We start from the raw sequence: 16,631 nt of genomic DNA on the forward strand, positions 1-16,631 counted from the left end.
GAGCAGTGCAGGACGCCTCATTACAGAAATCATTCAAGGTGTTGGAGTGGCTGCAGAGACTGTGCTTGCCAAGTGTTTTCCGTGCCTGTGCTGTGCGTCTGCCCTCTAAGCGCCTCGAATGAAGTCTGCAGTGTACGGCTCCCTCCTGCTGAGCGTCAGCTGCTCGCTTGTGTAGCCACTGAGCCGTAAGGCCTCGGTGAGGCAGCCTGGCTGACGAGAGAAACGCTTGCATACCATGAATTCCGCATGGCAGTGTGAAACGGCGCTTTCTCTCTGCTCCTGCCCGGCTGCCTCCGAGAGGTGCAGGTAGTCCGTGGATGTGGGGCGGGGCGGAGCGTGGGGCGGGGCGGTGGTGCCCTATATAAGTGGGCCTCCCGTGCCTCAGAGCCCAAGCTCTGAGAACCAGGTGAACGCACTGGCCTTCAGGCTCCAAGCAACACGGCCGGCAAGAGGTGTGTGTGAAGCGTCTCCGCAGGCTTGTTGCGGTTGGGCCCTAAAGCCTCGGAGGTGCGGTCCTGCAGAGGAGTCTCCGAGGCTGTCTCAGTCCCAGTGACTTTCTGCTCAGACTAATCCAGATTGACAGCTAAACACTGCTGTGGCAAGGTGAGCTTCTTATATATACTTGTACTCCCGGACACAGGGATACTGTGAAGAGGTCATCCGCCCAGCCTCAGGGGAGGAAGCAGAGCGAGTTGCTTTTGGCACAGCGTTGGAAGCAGGACGGCTGGGCGTTCTGCTCGACGGGCCTGAAGCAGGCAGCACCGGGAGCCTCTGTCAGGTACGCTGCTCTTTAGGGCTAGTGAAGGTGAACTCAGACCTGCAACGGAAACTGCTCCGCGGTACACAAGCTCTAACTTCACGACCTAAGCCTTTCGGTTGCTTTCTGCTCCCTCACGCAGAGCGGGATGGCAAAAACCTAGGTGTGCGGGGTGTCCTCTGTGAATGCGCTTGACGTCCAAGAGATGCGTGCGCGGTGAATAGGACGTGCAGCTGTATGTGGGGGCAGATGCTTTCGGGGCTCCTTACAAGCTGATCATCCGTTCATGAGCACAGAGCTCTGCTCGGGGCCGGAGGTCTGTCCACCTGAACTAACCATGGGCAGCATACCTCTGCGATGTGCGGGGAGAAACCCAAGCTTTGCTGGAATTCTCAGGCTAAATACTTACGGGCAGTCCTGAGACTTGCGCATTCAGGCACACTGAAGAAAGCCTCTCGTGCTGGGCTTGTTTTCTCCATAGGTTTGTAGTCCTGCGGGAGGGCATCGTATACTGAGGGTGATGGAAGAGGACGCACGGAGGTGCCTCGTCCCGGTGAGTAATCGAAGTGCCCTGAATATGCCTTTGCAGTCAAGACTCAGGAACTGCTGCGGGAGGGCCTTACGCCAGACACTGCTTGGGATGCATTCCATTGGTCACTGAGGAGACCCTCGTTGAGAGAGGACCACGCTGCTACCCCTTGCGTGCAAACTCCTCCTCTGTGATACGGAGATCTAAGTAAACATTCCAGTAGAAGGCTGTCCTCTCTGTTCGCCCTCTACCTGGCAGACTTCGACTAGGACGAATTTGGCACTAGGCACACGGGAAGGTGTAGAAGAAGATGCTGTGAAATGAGAGAGCAGAGGCAAGTCGACACTGGATTCAGGTAACGTGGGAGAAAGAGAGCAGTGCAGGACGCCTCATTACAGGAATCATTCAAGGTGTCGGAGTGGATGCGGAGACTGAGCTTGCCTAGTGTTTTCCGTGCCTGTGCTGTGCTGTGCGTCTGCCCTCTAAGCGCCTCGAATGAAGTCTGCAGTGTACGGCTCCCTCCTGCTGAGCGTCAGCTGCTCGCTTGTGTAGCCACTGAGCCGTAAGGCCTCGGTGAGGCTGCCTGGCTGACGAGAGAAACGCTTGCATACCATGAATTCCGCGTGGCAGTGCGAAAAGGCGCTTTATCTCTGCTCCTGCCCGGCTGCCTCCGAGAGGTGCAGGTAGACCGTGGATGTGGGGCTGTGCGGAGCGTGGGTCGGGGCGGTGGTGCCCTATATAAGTCGGCCTCCCGTGATTCAGAGCCCAAGCTCTGAGAACCAGGTGCACGCACTGGCCTTCAGGCCCCAAGCAACACGGCCGGCAAGAGGTGTGTGTGAAGCCTCTCCGCAGGCTTGCTGCGGTTGGGCCCTATAGCCCCGGAGGTGCGGTCCTGCAGAGGAGGCTCCGAGGCTGTTTCAGCCCCAGTGACTTGCTGCTCAGACAAATCCAGATTGACAGCTACACACTGCTGTGGCAAGGTGAGCTGCTTATATATACTTGTACTCCCCGACACAGGGAGAGTGTGAAGAGGTCTTCAGCCCAGCCTCAGGGGAGGAAGCAGAGCGAGTTGCTTTCGGCACAGCGTTGGAAGCAGGACGGCTGGGCGTTCTGCTCGAAGGGCCTGAAGCAGGCAGCACCGGGAGCCTCTGTCAGGTACGCTGCTCTTTAGGGCTAGTGAAGGTGAACTTAGACCTGCAACGGAAACTTCTCCGGGGTACACAAGCTCTAACTTCACGACCTAAGCCTTTCGGTTGCTTTCTGCTCCCTCACGCAGAGCGGGATGGCAAAAACCTAGGTGTGCGGCGTGTCCTCTGTGAATGCGCTTGACGTCCAAGAGATGCGTGCGCCGTGAATAGGACGTGAGCTGTATGTGGGGGCAGTTGCTTTCGGGGCTCCTTACAAGCTGGTCATCCGTTCATGAGCACAGAGCTCTGCTCGGGGCCGGAGGTCTGTCCACCTGAACTAACCATGGGCAGCATACCTCTGCGATCTGCGGGGAGAAACCGACCCTTTGCTGGGTTTCTCAGGCTAAATGCTTACTGGCAGTCCTGAGACTTGCGCATTCAAGCACCCTGAAGAAAGCCTCTCGTGCTGGGCTTGTTTTCTCCATAGGTTTGTAGTCCTGCGAGAGGGCATCGTATACTGACCGTGATGGTAGAGGAAGCACGGAGCTGCCTCGTCCCGGTGAGTATTCGAAGTGCCCTGAAGATGTCTTTGTAGTCAAGTGTCAGGAACTGCTGCGGGAGGGCCTTACGCCAGACACTGCTTGGGACGCATTCCACAGGTCACTGAGGAGACCCTCGTTGAGAGAAGACCACGCTGCTACCCCTTGCGTGCAACCTCCTCCTCTGTGATACGGAAATCTAAGTAAACATTCCAGTAGAAGGCTGTCCTCTCTGTTCGCCCTCTACCTGGCAGACTTCGACTCGGACGAATTTGGCACTAGGCACACGGGAAGGTGGAGAAGATGCTGTGAAATGAGAGCAGCAGAGGCAAGTCGGCACTGGATTCAGGTAACGTGGGAGAAAGAGAGCAGTGCAGGACGCCTCATTACAGAAATCATTCAAGGTGTTGGAGTGGCTGCAGAGACTGTGCTTGCCAAGTGTTTTCCGTGCCTGTGCTGTGCGTCTGCCCTCTAAGCGCCTCGAATGAAGTCTGCAGTGTACGGCTCCCTCCTGCTGAGCGTCAGCTGCTCGCTTGTGTAGCCACTGAGCCGTAAGGCCTCGGTGAGGCAGCCTGGCTGACGAGAGAAACGCTTGCATACCATGAATTCCGCATGGCAGTGTGAAACGGCGCTTTCTCTCTGCTCCTGCCCGGCTGCCTCCGAGAGGTGCAGGTAGTCCGTGGATGTGGGGCGGGGCGGAGCGTGGGGCGGGGCGGTGGTGCCCTATATAAGTGGGCCTCCCGTGCCTCAGAGCCCAAGCTCTGAGAACCAGGTGAACGCACTGGCCTTCAGGCTCCAAGCAACACGGCCGGCAAGAGGTGTGTGTGAAGCGTCTCCGCAGGCTTGTTGCGGTTGGGCCCTAAAGCCTCGGAGGTGCGGTCCTGCAGAGGAGTCTCCGAGGCTGTCTCAGTCCCAGTGACTTTCTGCTCAGACTAATCCAGATTGACAGCTAAACACTGCTGTGGCAAGGTGAGCTTCTTATATATACTTGTACTCCCGGACACAGGGATACTGTGAAGAGGTCATCCGCCCAGCCTCAGGGGAGGAAGCAGAGCGAGTTGCTTTTGGCACAGCGTTGGAAGCAGGACGGCTGGGCGTTCTGCTCGACGGGCCTGAAGCAGGCAGCACCGGGAGCCTCTGTCAGGTACGCTGCTCTTTAGGGCTAGTGAAGGTGAACTCAGACCTGCAACGGAAACTGCTCCGCGGTACACAAGCTCTAACTTCACGACCTAAGCCTTTCGGTTGCTTTCTGCTCCCTCACGCAGAGCGGGATGGCAAAAACCTAGGTGTGCGGGGTGTCCTCTGTGAATGCGCTTGACGTCCAAGAGATCCGTCCGCGGTGAATAGCACGTGCAGCTGTATGTGTGGGCAGATGCTTTCGGGGCTCCTTACAAGCTGATCATCCGTTCATGAGCACAGAGCTCTGCTCGGGGCCGGAGGTCTGTCCACCTGAACTAACCATGGGCAGCATACCTCTGCGATGTGCGGGGAGAAACCCAAGCTTTGCTGGAATTCTCAGGCTAAATACTTACGGCCAGTCCTGAGACTTGCGCATTCAGGCACACTGAAGAAAGCCTCTCGTGCTGGGCTTGTTTTCTCCATAGGTTTGTAGTCCTGCGGGAGGGCATCGTATACTGAGGGTGATGGAAGAGGACGCACGGAGGTGCCTCGTCCCGGTGAGTAATCGAAGTGCCCTGAATATGCCTTTGCAGTCAAGACTCAGGAACTGCTGCGGGAGGGCCTTACGCCAGACACTGCTTGGGATGCATTCCATTGGTCACTGAGGAGACCCTCGTTGAGAGAGGACCACGCTGCTACCCCTTGCGTGCAAACTCCTCCTCTGTGATACGGAGATCTAAGTAAACATTCCAGTAGAAGGCTGTCCTCTCTGTTCGCCCTCTACCTGGCAGACTTCGACTAGGACGAATTTGGCACTAGGCACACGGGAAGGTGTAGAAGAAGATGCTGTGAAATGAGAGAGCAGAGGCAAGTCGACACTGGATTCAGGTAACGTGGGAGAAAGAGAGCAGTGCAGGACGCCTCATTACAGGAATCATTCAAGGTGTCGGAGTGGATGCGGAGACTGAGCTTGCCTAGTGTTTTCCGTGCCTGTGCTGTGCTGTGCGTCTGCCCTCTAAGCGCCTCGAATGAAGTCTGCAGTGTACGGCTCCCTCCTGCTGAGCGTCAGCTGCTCGCTTGTGTAGCCACTGAGCCGTAAGGCCTCGGTGAGGCTGCCTGGCTGACGAGAGAAACGCTTGCATACCATGAATTCGGCGTGGCAGTGCGAAAAGGCGCTTTATCTCTGCTCCTGCCCGGCTGCCTCCGAGAGGTGCAGGTAGACCGTGGATGTGGGGCTGTGCGGAGCGTGGGTCGGGGCGGTGGTGCCCTATATAAGTCGGCCTCCCGTGATTCAGAGGCCAAGCTCTGAGAACCAGGTGCACGCACTGGCCTTCAGGCCCCAAGCAACACGGCCGGCAAGAGGTGTGTGTGAAGCCTCTCCGCAGGCTTGCTGCGGTTGGGCCCTATAGCCTCGGAGGTGCGGTCCTGCAGAGGAGGCTCCGAGGCTGTTTCAGCCCCAGTGACTTGCTGCTCAGACAAATCGAGATTGACACCTACACCCTGCTGTGGCAAGGTGAGCTGCTTATATATACTTGTACTCCCCGACACAGGGAGAGTGTGAAGAGGTCTTCAGCCCAGCCTCAGGGGAGGAAGCAGAGCGAGTTGCTTTCGGCACAGCGTTGGAAGCAGGACGGCTGGGCGTTCTGCTCGAAGGGCCTGAAGCAGGCAGCACCGGGAGCCTCTGTCAGGTACGCTGCTCTTTAGGGCTAGTGAAGGTGAACTTAGACCTGCAACGGAAACTTCTCCGGGGTACACAAGCTCTAACTTCACGACCTAAGCCTTTCGGTTGCTTTCTGCTCCCTCACGCAGAGCGGGATGGCAAAAACCTAGGTGTGCGGCGTGTCCTCTGTGAATGCGCTTGACGTCCAAGAGATGCGTGCGCCGTGAATAGGACGTGAGCTGTATGTGGGGGCAGTTGCTTTCGGGGCTCCTTACAAGCTGGTCATCCGTTCATGAGCACAGAGCTCTGCTCGGGGCCGGAGGTCTGTCCACCTGAACTAACCATGGGCAGCATACCTCTGCGATCTGCGGGGAGAAACCGACCCTTTGCTGGGTTTCTCAGGCTAAATGCTTACTGGCAGTCCTGAGACTTGCGCATTCAAGCACCCTGAAGAAAGCCTCTCGTGCTGGGCTTGTTTTCTCCATAGGTTTGTAGTCCTGCGAGAGGGCATCGTATACTGACCGTGATGGTAGAGGAAGCACGGAGCTGCCTCGTCCCGGTGAGTATTCGAAGTGCCCTGAAGATGTCTTTGTAGTCAAGTGTCAGGAACTGCTGCGGGAGGGCCTTACGCCAGACACTGCTTGGGACGCATTCCACAGGTCACTGAGGAGACCCTCGTTGAGAGAAGACCACGCTGCTACCCCTTGCGTGCAACCTCCTCCTCTGTGATACGGAAATCTAAGTAAACATTCCAGTAGAAGGCTGTCCTCTCTGTTCGCCCTCTACCTGGCAGACTTCGACTCGGACGAATTTGGCACTAGGCACACGGGAAGGTGGAGAAGATGCTGTGAAATGAGAGCAGCAGAGGCAAGTCGGCACTGGATTCAGGTAACGTGGGAGAAAGAGAGCAGTGCAGGACGCCTCATTACAGAAATCATTCAAGGTGTTGGAGTGGCTGCAGAGACTGTGCTTGCCAAGTGTTTTCCGTGCCTGTGCTGTGCGTCTGCCCTCTAAGCGCCTCGAATGAAGTCTGCAGTGTACGGCTCCCTCCTGCTGAGCGTCAGCTGCTCGCTTGTGTAGCCACTGAGCCGTAAGGCCTCGGTGAGGCAGCCTGGCTGACGAGAGAAACGCTTGCATACCATGAATTCCGCATGGCAGTGTGAAACGGCGCTTTCTCTCTGCTCCTGCCCGGCTGCCTCCGAGAGGTGCAGGTAGTCCGTGGATGTGGGGCGGGGCGGAGCGTGGGGCGGGGCGGTGGTGCCCTATATAAGTGGGCCTCCCGTGCCTCAGAGCCCAAGCTCTGAGAACCAGGTGAACGCACTGGCCTTCAGGCTCCAAGCAACACGGCCGGCAAGAGGTGTGTGTGAAGCGTCTCCGCAGGCTTGTTGCGGTTGGGCCCTAAAGCCTCGGAGGTGCGGTCCTGCAGAGGAGTCTCCGAGGCTGTCTCAGTCCCAGTGACTTTCTGCTCAGACTAATCCAGATTGACAGCTAAACACTGCTGTGGCAAGGTGAGCTTCTTATATATACTTGTACTCCCGGACACAGGGATACTGTGAAGAGGTCATCCGCCCAGCCTCAGGGGAGGAAGCAGAGCGAGTTGCTTTTGGCACAGCGTTGGAAGCAGGACGGCTGGGCGTTCTGCTCGACGGGCCTGAAGCAGGCAGCACCGGGAGCCTCTGTCAGGTACGCTGCTCTTTAGGGCTAGTGAAGGTGAACTCAGACCTGCAACGGAAACTGCTCCGCGGTACACAAGCTCTAACTTCACGACCTAAGCCTTTCGGTTGCTTTCTGCTCCCTCACGCAGAGCGGGATGGCAAAAACCTAGGTGTGCGGGGTGTCCTCTGTGAATGCGCTTGACGTCCAAGAGATGCGTGCGCGGTGAATAGGACGTGCAGCTGTATGTGGGGGCAGATGCTTTCGGGGCTCCTTACAAGCTGATCATCCGTTCATGAGCACAGAGCTCTGCTCGGGGCCGGAGGTCTGTCCACCTGAACTAACCATGGGCAGCATACCTCTGCGATGTGCGGGGAGAAACCCAAGCTTTGCTGGAATTCTCAGGCTAAATACTTACGGGCAGTCCTGAGACTTGCGCATTCAGGCACACTGAAGAAAGCCTCTCGTGCTGGGCTTGTTTTCTCCATAGGTTTGTAGTCCTGCGGGAGGGCATCGTATACTGAGGGTGATGGAAGAGGACGCACGGAGGTGCCTCGTCCCGGTGAGTAATCGAAGTGCCCTGAATATGCCTTTGCAGTCAAGACTCAGGAACTGCTGCGGGAGGGCCTTACGCCAGACACTGCTTGGGATGCATTCCATTGGTCACTGAGGAGACCCTCGTTGAGAGAGGACCACGCTGCTACCCCTTGCGTGCAAACTCCTCCTCTGTGATACGGAGATCTAAGTAAACATTCCAGTAGAAGGCTGTCCTCTCTGTTCGCCCTCTACCTGGCAGACTTCGACTAGGACGAATTTGGCACTAGGCACACGGGAAGGTGTAGAAGAAGATGCTGTGAAATGAGAGAGCAGAGGCAAGTCGACACTGGATTCAGGTAACGTGGGAGAAAGAGAGCAGTGCAGGACGCCTCATTACAGGAATCATTCAAGGTGTCGGAGTGGATGCGGAGACTGAGCTTGCCTAGTGTTTTCCGTGCCTGTGCTGTGCTGTGCGTCTGCCCTCTAAGCGCCTCGAATGAAGTCTGCAGTGTACGGCTCCCTCCTGCTGAGCGTCAGCTGCTCGCTTGTGTAGCCACTGAGCCGTAAGGCCTCGGTGAGGCTGCCTGGCTGACGAGAGAAACGCTTGCATACCATGAATTCCGCGTGGCAGTGCGAAAAGGCGCTTTATCTCTGCTCCTGCCCGGCTGCCTCCGAGAGGTGCAGGTAGACCGTGGATGTGGGGCTGTGCGGAGCGTGGGTCGGGGCGGTGGTGCCCTATATAAGTCGGCCTCCCGTGATTCAGAGCCCAAGCTCTGAGAACCAGGTGCACGCACTGGCCTTCAGGCCCCAAGCAACACGGCCGGCAAGAGGTGTGTGTGAAGCCTCTCCGCAGGCTTGCTGCGGTTGGGCCCTATAGCCTCGGAGGTGCGGTCCTGCAGAGGAGGCTCCGAGGCTGTTTCAGCCCCAGTGACTTGCTGCTCAGACAAATCCAGATTGACAGCTACACACTGCTGTGGCAAGGTGAGCTGCTTATATATACTTGTACTCCCCGACACAGGGAGAGTGTGAAGAGGTCTTCAGCCCAGCCTCAGGGGAGGAAGCAGAGCGAGTTGCTTTCGGCACAGCGTTGGAAGCAGGACGGCTGGGCGTTCTGCTCGAAGGGCCTGAAGCAGGCAGCACCGGGAGCCTCTGTCAGGTACGCTGCTCTTTAGGGCTAGTGAAGGTGAACTTAGACCTGCAACGGAAACTTCTCCGGGGTACACAAGCTCTAACTTCACGACCTAAGCCTTTCGGTTGCTTTCTGCTCCCTCACGCAGAGCGGGATGGCAAAAACCTAGGTGGGCGGCGTGTCCTCTGTGAATGCGCTTGACGTCCAAGAGATGCGGGCGCCGTGAATAGGACGTGAGCTGTATGTGGGGGCAGTTGCTTTCGGGGCTCCTTACAAGCTGGTCATCCGTTCATGAGCACAGAGCTCTGCTCGGGGCCGGAGGTCTGTCCACCTGAACTAACCATGGGCAGCATACCTCTGCGATCTGCGGGGAGAAACCGACCCTTTGCTGGGTTTCTCAGGCTAAATGCTTACTGGCAGTCCTGAGACTTGCGCATTCAAGCACCCTGAAGAAAGCCTCTCGTGCTGGGCTTGTTTTCTCCATAGGTTTGTAGTCCTGCGAGAGGGCATCGTATACTGACCGTGATGGTAGAGGAAGCGCGGAGCTGCCTCGTCTCGGTGAGTATTCGAAGTGCCCTGAAGATGTCTTTGTAGTCAAGTGTCAGGAACTGCTGCGGGAGGGCCTTACGCCAGACACTGCTTGGGACGCATTCCACAGGTCACTGAGGAGACCCTCGTTGAGAGAAGACCACGCTGCTACCCCTTGCGTGCAACCTCCTCCTCTGTGATACGGAAATCTAAGTAAACATTCCAGTAGAAGGCTGTCCTCTCTGTTCGCCCTCTACCTGGCAGACTTCGACTCGGACGAATTTGGCACTAGGCACACGGGAAGGTGGAGAAGATGCTGTGAAATGAGAGCAGCAGAGGCAAGTCGGCACTGGATTCAGGTAACGTGGGAGAAAGAGAGCAGTGCAGGACGCCTCATTACAGAAATCATTCAAGGTGTTGGAGTGGCTGCAGAGACTGTGCTTGCCAAGTGTTTTCCGTGCCTGTGCTGTGCGTCTGCCCTCTAAGCGCCTCGAATGAAGTCTGCAGTGTACGGCTCCCTCCTGCTGAGCGTCAGCTGCTCGCTTGTGTAGCCACTGAGCCGTAAGGCCTCGGTGAGGCAGCCTGGCTGACGAGAGAAACGCTTGCATACCATGAATTCCGCATGGCAGTGTGAAACGGCGCTTTCTCTCTGCTCCTGCCCGGCTGCCTCCGAGAGGTGCAGGTAGTCCGTGGATGTGGGGCGGGGCGGAGCGTGGGGCGGGGCGGTGGTGCCCTATATAAGTGGGCCTCCCGTGCCTCAGAGCCCAAGCTCTGAGAACCAGGTGAACGCACTGGCCTTCAGGCTCCAAGCAACACGGCCGGCAAGAGGTGTGTGTGAAGCGTCTCCGCAGGCTTGTTGCGGTTGGGCCCTAAAGCCTCGGAGGTGCGGTCCTGCAGAGGAGTCTCCGAGGCTGTCTCAGTCCCAGTGACTTTCTGCTCAGACTAATCCAGATTGACAGCTAAACACTGCTGTGGCAAGGTGAGCTTCTTATATATACTTGTACTCCCGGACACAGGGATACTGTGAAGAGGTCATCCGCCCAGCCTCAGGGGAGGAAGCAGAGCGAGTTGCTTTTGGCACAGCGTTGGAAGCAGGACGGCTGGGCGTTCTGCTCGACGGGCCTGAAGCAGGCAGCACCGGGAGCCTCTGTCAGGTACGCTGCTCTTTAGGGCTAGTGAAGGTGAACTCAGACCTGCAACGGAAACTGCTCCGCGGTACACAAGCTCTAACTTCACGACCTAAGCCTTTCGGTTGCTTTCTGCTCCCTCACGCAGAGCGGGATGGCAAAAACCTAGGTGTGCGGGGTGTCCTCTGTGAATGCGCTTGACGTCCAAGAGATGCGTGCGCGGTGAATAGGACGTGCAGGTGTATGTGGGGGCAGATGCTTTCCGGGCTCCTTACAAGCTGATCATCCGTTCATGAGCACAGAGCTCTGCTCGGGGCCGGAGGTCTGTCCACCTGAACTAACCATGGGCAGCATACCTCTGCGATGTGCGGGGAGAAACCCAAGCTTTGCTGGAATTCTCAGGCTAAATACTTACGGGCAGTCCTGAGACTTGCGCATTCAGGCACACTGAAGAAAGCCTCTCGTTCTGGGCTTGTTTTCTCCATAGGTTTGTAGTCCTGCGGGAGGGCATCGTATACTGAGGGTGATGGAAGAGGACGCACGGAGGTGCCTCGTCCCGGTGAGTAATCGAAGTGCCCTGAATATGCCTTTGCAGTCAAGACTCAGGAACTGCTGCGGGAGGGCCTTACGCCAGACACTGCTTGGGATGCATTCCATTGGTCACTGAGGAGACCCTCGTTGAGAGAGGACCACGCTGCTACCCCTTGCGTGCAAACTCCTCCTCTGTGATACGGAGATCTAAGTAAACATTCCAGTAGAAGGCTGTCCTCTCTGTTCGCCCTCTACCTGGCAGACTTCGACTAGGACGAATTTGGCACTAGGCACACGGGAAGGTGTAGAAGAAGATGCTGTGAAATGAGAGAGCAGAGGCAAGTCGACACTGGATTCAGGTAACGTGGGAGAAAGAGAGCAGTGCAGGACGCCTCATTACAGGAATCATTCAAGGTGTCGGAGTGGATGCGGAGACTGAGCTTGCCTAGTGTTTTCCGTGCCTGTGCTGTGCTGTGCGTCTGCCCTCTAAGCGCCTCGAATGAAGTCTGCAGTGTACGGCTCCCTCCTGCTGAGCGTCAGCTGCTCGCTTGTGTAGCCACTGAGCCGTAAGGCCTCGGTGAGGCTGCCTGGCTGACGAGAGAAACGCTTGCATACCATGAATTCCGCGTGGCAGTGCGAAAAGGCGCTTTATCTCTGCTCCTGCCCGGCTGCCTCCGAGAGGTGCAGGTAGACCGTGGATGTGGGGCTGTGCGGAGCGTGGGTCGGGGCGGTGGTGCCCTATATAAGTCGGCCTCCCGTGATTCAGAGCCCAAGCTCTGAGAACCAGGTGCACGCACTGGCCTTCAGGCCCCAAGCAACACGGCCGGCAAGAGGTGTGTGTGAAGCCTCTCCGCAGGCTTGCTGCGGTTGGGCCCTATAGCCTCGGAGGTGCGGTCCTGCAGAGGAGGCTCCGAGGCTGTTTCAGCCCCAGTGACTTGCTGCTCAGACAAATCCAGATTGACAGCTACACACTGCTGTGGCAAGGTGAGCTGCTTATATATACTTGTACTCCCCGACACAGGGAGAGTGTGAAGAGGTCTTCAGCCCAGCCTCAGGGGAGGAAGCAGAGCGAGTTGCTTTCGGCACAGCGTTGGAAGCAGGACGGCTGGGCGTTCTGCTCGAAGGGCCTGAAGCAGGCAGCACCGGGAGCCTCTGTCAGGTACGCTGCTCTTTAGGGCTAGTGAAGGTGAACTTAGACCTGCAACGGAAACTTCTCCGGGGGACACAAGCTCTAACTTCACGACCTAAGCCTTTCGGTTGCTTTCTGCTCCCTCACGCAGAGCGGGATGGCAAAAACCTAGGTGTGCGGCGTGTCCTCTGTGAATGCGCTTGACGTCCAAGAGATGCGTGCGCCGTGAATAGGACGTGAGCTGTATGTGGGGGCAGTTGCTTTCGGGGCTCCTTACAAGCTGGTCATCCGTTCATGAGCACAGAGCTCTGCTCGGGGCCGGAGGTCTGTCCACCTGAACTAACCATGGGCAGCATACCTCTGCGATCTGCGGGGAGAAACCGACCCTTTGCTGGGTTTCTCAGGCTAAATGCTTACTGGCAGTCCTGAGACTTGCGCATTCAAGCACCCTGAAGAAAGCCTCTCGTGCTGGGCTTGTTTTCTCCATAGGTTTGTAGTCCTGCGAGAGGGCATCGTATACTGACCGTGATGGTAGAGGAAGCACGGAGCTGCCTCGTCCCGGTGAGTATTCGAAGTGCCCTGAAGATGTCTTTGTAGTCAAGTGTCAGGAACTGCTGCGGGAGGGCCTTACGCCAGACACTGCTTGGGACGCATTCCACAGGTCACTGAGGAGACCCTCGTTGAGAGAAGACCACGCTGCTACCCCTTGCGTGCAACCTCCTCCTCTGTGATACGGAAATCTAAGTAAACATTCCAGTAGAAGGCTGTCCTCTCTGTTCGCCCTCTACCTGGCAGACTTCGACTCGGACGAATTTGGCACTAGGCACACGGGAAGGTGGAGAAGATGCTGTGAAATGAGAGCAGCAGAGGCAAGTCGGCACTGGATTCAGGTAACGTGGGAGAAAGAGAGCAGTGCAGGACGCCTCATTACAGAAATCATTCAAGGTGTTGGAGTGGCTGCAGAGACTGTGCTTGCCAAGTGTTTTCCGTGCCTGTGCTGTGCGTCTGCCCTCTAAGCGCCTCGAATGAAGTCTGCAGTGTACGGCTCCCTCCTGCTGAGCGTCAGCTGCTCGCTTGTGTAGCCACTGAGCCGTAAGGCCTCGGTGAGGCAGCCTGGCTGACGAGAGAAACGCTTGCATACCATGAATTCCGCATGGCAGTGTGAAACGGCGCTTTCTCTCTGCTCCTGCCCGGCTGCCTCCGAGAGGTGCAGGTAGTCCGTGGATGTGGGGCGGGGCGGAGCGTGGGGCGGGGCGGTGGTGCCCTATATAAGTGGGCCTCCCGTGCCTCAGAGCCCAAGCTCTGAGAACCAGGTGAACGCACTGGCCTTCAGGCTCCAAGCAACACGGCCGGCAAGAGGTGTGTGTGAAGCGTCTCCGCAGGCTTGTTGCGGTTGGGCCCTAAAGCCTCGGAGGTGCGGTCCTGCAGAGGAGTCTCCGAGGCTGTCTCAGTCCCAGTGACTTTCTGCTCAGACTAATCCAGATTGACAGCTAAACACTGCTGTGGCAAGGTGAGCTTCTTATATATACTTGTACTCCCGGACACAGGGATACTGTGAAGAGGTCATCCGCCCAGCCTCAGGGGAGGAAGCAGAGCGAGTTGCTTTTGGCACAGCGTTGGAAGCAGGACGGCTGGGCGTTCTGCTCGACGGGCCTGAAGCAGGCAGCACCGGGAGCCTCTGTCAGGTACGCTGCTCTTTAGGGCTAGTGAAGGTGAACTCAGACCTGCAACGGAAACTGCTCCGCGGTACACAAGCTCTAACTTCACGACCTAAGCCTTTCGGTTGCTTTCTGCTCCCTCACGCAGAGCGGGATGGCAAAAACCTAGGTGTGCGGGGTGTCCTCTGTGAATGCGCTTGACGTCCAAGAGATGCGTGCGCGGTGAATAGGACGTGCAGCTGTATGTGGGGGCAGATGCTTTCGGGGCTCCTTACAAGCTGATCATCCGTTCATGAGCACAGAGCTCTGCTCGGGGCCGGAGATCTGTCCACCTGAACTAACCATGGGCAGCATACCTCTGCGATGTGCGGGGAGAAACCCAAGCTTTGCTGGAATTCTCAGGCTAAATACTTACGGGCAGTCCTGAGACTTGCGCATTCAGGCACACTGAAGAAAGCCTCTCGTGCTGGGCTTGTTTTCTCCATAGGTTTGTAGTCCTGCGGGAGGGCATCGTATACTGAGGGTGATGGAAGAGGACGCACGGAGGTGCCTCGTCCCGGTGAGTAATCGAAGTGCCCTGAATATGCCTTTGCAGTCAAGACTCAGGAACTGCTGCGGGAGGGCCTTACGCCAGACACTGCTTGGGATGCATTCCATTGGTCACTGAGGAGACCCTCGTTGAGAGAGGACCACGCTGCTACCCCTTGCGTGCAAACTCTTTGTCTGTGATACGGAGATCTAAGTAAACATTCCAGTAGAAGGCTGTCCTCTCTGTTCGCTCTGTACCTGGCAGACTTCGACTAGGACGAATTTGGCACTAGGCACACGGGAAGGTGTAGAAGAAGATGCTGTGAAATGAGAGAGCAGAGGCAAGTCGACACTGGATTCAGGTAACGTGGGAGAAAGAGAGCAGTGCAGGACGCCTCATTACAGGAATCATTCAAGGTGTCGGAGTGGATGCGGAGACTGAGCTTGCCTAGTGTTTTCCGTGCCTGTGCTGTGCTGTGCGTCTGCCCTCTAAGCGCCTCGAATGAAGTCTGCAGTGTACGGCTCCCTCCTGCTGAGCGTCAGCTGCTCGCTTGTGTAGCCACTGAGCCGTAAGGCCTCGGTGAGGCTGCCTGGCTGACGAGAGAAACGCTTGCATACCATGAATTCCGCGTGGCAGTGCGAAAAGGCGCTTTATCTCTGCTCCTGCCCGGCTGCCTCCGAGAGGTGCAGGTAGACCGTGGATGTGGGGCTGTGCGGAGCGTGGGTCGGGGCGGTGGTGCCCTATATAAGTCGGCCTCCCGTGATTCAGAGCCCAAGCTCTGAGAACCAGGTGCACGCACTGGCCTTCAGGCCCCAAGCAACACGGCCGGCAAGAGGTGTGTGTGAAGCCTCTCCGCAGGCTTGCTGCGGTTGGGCCCTATAGCCTCGGAGGTGCGGTCCTGCAGAGGAGGCTCCGAGGCTGTTTCAGCCCCAGTGACTTGCTGCTCAGACAAATCCAGATTGACAGCTACACACTGCTGTGGCAAGGTGAGCTGCTTATATATACTTGTACTCCCCGACACAGGGAGAGTGTGAAGAGGTCTTCAGCCCAGCCTCAGGGGAGGAAGCAGAGCGAGTTGCTTTCGGCACAGCGTTGGAAGCAGGACGGCTGGGCGTTCTGCTCGAAGGGCCTGAAGCAGGCAGCACCGGGAGCCTCTGTCAGGTACGCTGCTCTTTAGGGCTAGTGAAGGTGAACTTAGACCTGCAACGGAAACTTCTCCGGGGTACACAAGCTCTAACTTCACGACCTAAGCCTTTCGGTTGCTTTCTGCTCCCTCACGCAGAGCGGGATGGCAAAAACCTAGGTGTGCGGCGTGTCCTCTGTGAATGCGCTTGACGTCCAAGAGATGCGTGCGCCGTGAATAGGACGTGAGCTGTATGTGGGGGCAGTTGCTTTCGGGGCTCCTTACAAGCTGGTCATCCGTTCATGAGCACAGTGCTCTGCTCGGGGCCGGAGGTCTGTCCACCTGAACTAACCATGGGCAGCATACCTCTGGGATCTGCGTGGAGGAACCGACCCTTTGCTGTGTTTCTCAGGCTAAATGCTTACTGGCAGTCCTGAGACTTGCGCATTCAAGCACCCTGAAGAAAGCCTCTCGTGCTGGGCTTGTTTTCTCCATAGGTTTGTAGTCCTGCGAGAGGGCATCGTATACTGACCGTGATGGTAGAGGAAGCACGGAGCTGCCTCGTCCCGGTGAGTATTCGAAGTGCCCTGAAGATGTCTTTGTAGTCAAGTGTCAGGAACTGCTGCGGGAGGGCCTTACGCCAGACACTGCTTGGGACGCATTCCACAGGTCACTGAGGAGACCCTCGTTGAGAGAAGACCACGCTGCTACCCCTTGCGTGCAACCTCCTCCTCTGTGATACGGAAATCTAAGTAAACATTCCAGTAGAAGGCTGTCCTCTCTGTTCGCCCTCTACCTGGCAGACTTCGACTCGGACGAATTTGGCACTAGGCACACGGGAAGGTGGAGAAGATGCTGTGAAATGAGAGCAGCAGAGGCAAGTCGGCACTGGATTCAGGTAACGTGGGAGAAAGAGAGCAGTGCAGGACGCCTCATTACAGAAATCATTCAAGGTG

This window comes from Manis javanica, chromosome 7 (genome assembly GCF_040802235.1).
Source record: "Manis javanica isolate MJ-LG chromosome 7, MJ_LKY, whole genome shotgun sequence".
In the NCBI taxonomy this organism is placed as follows: domain Eukaryota; kingdom Metazoa; phylum Chordata; class Mammalia; order Pholidota; family Manidae; genus Manis; species Manis javanica.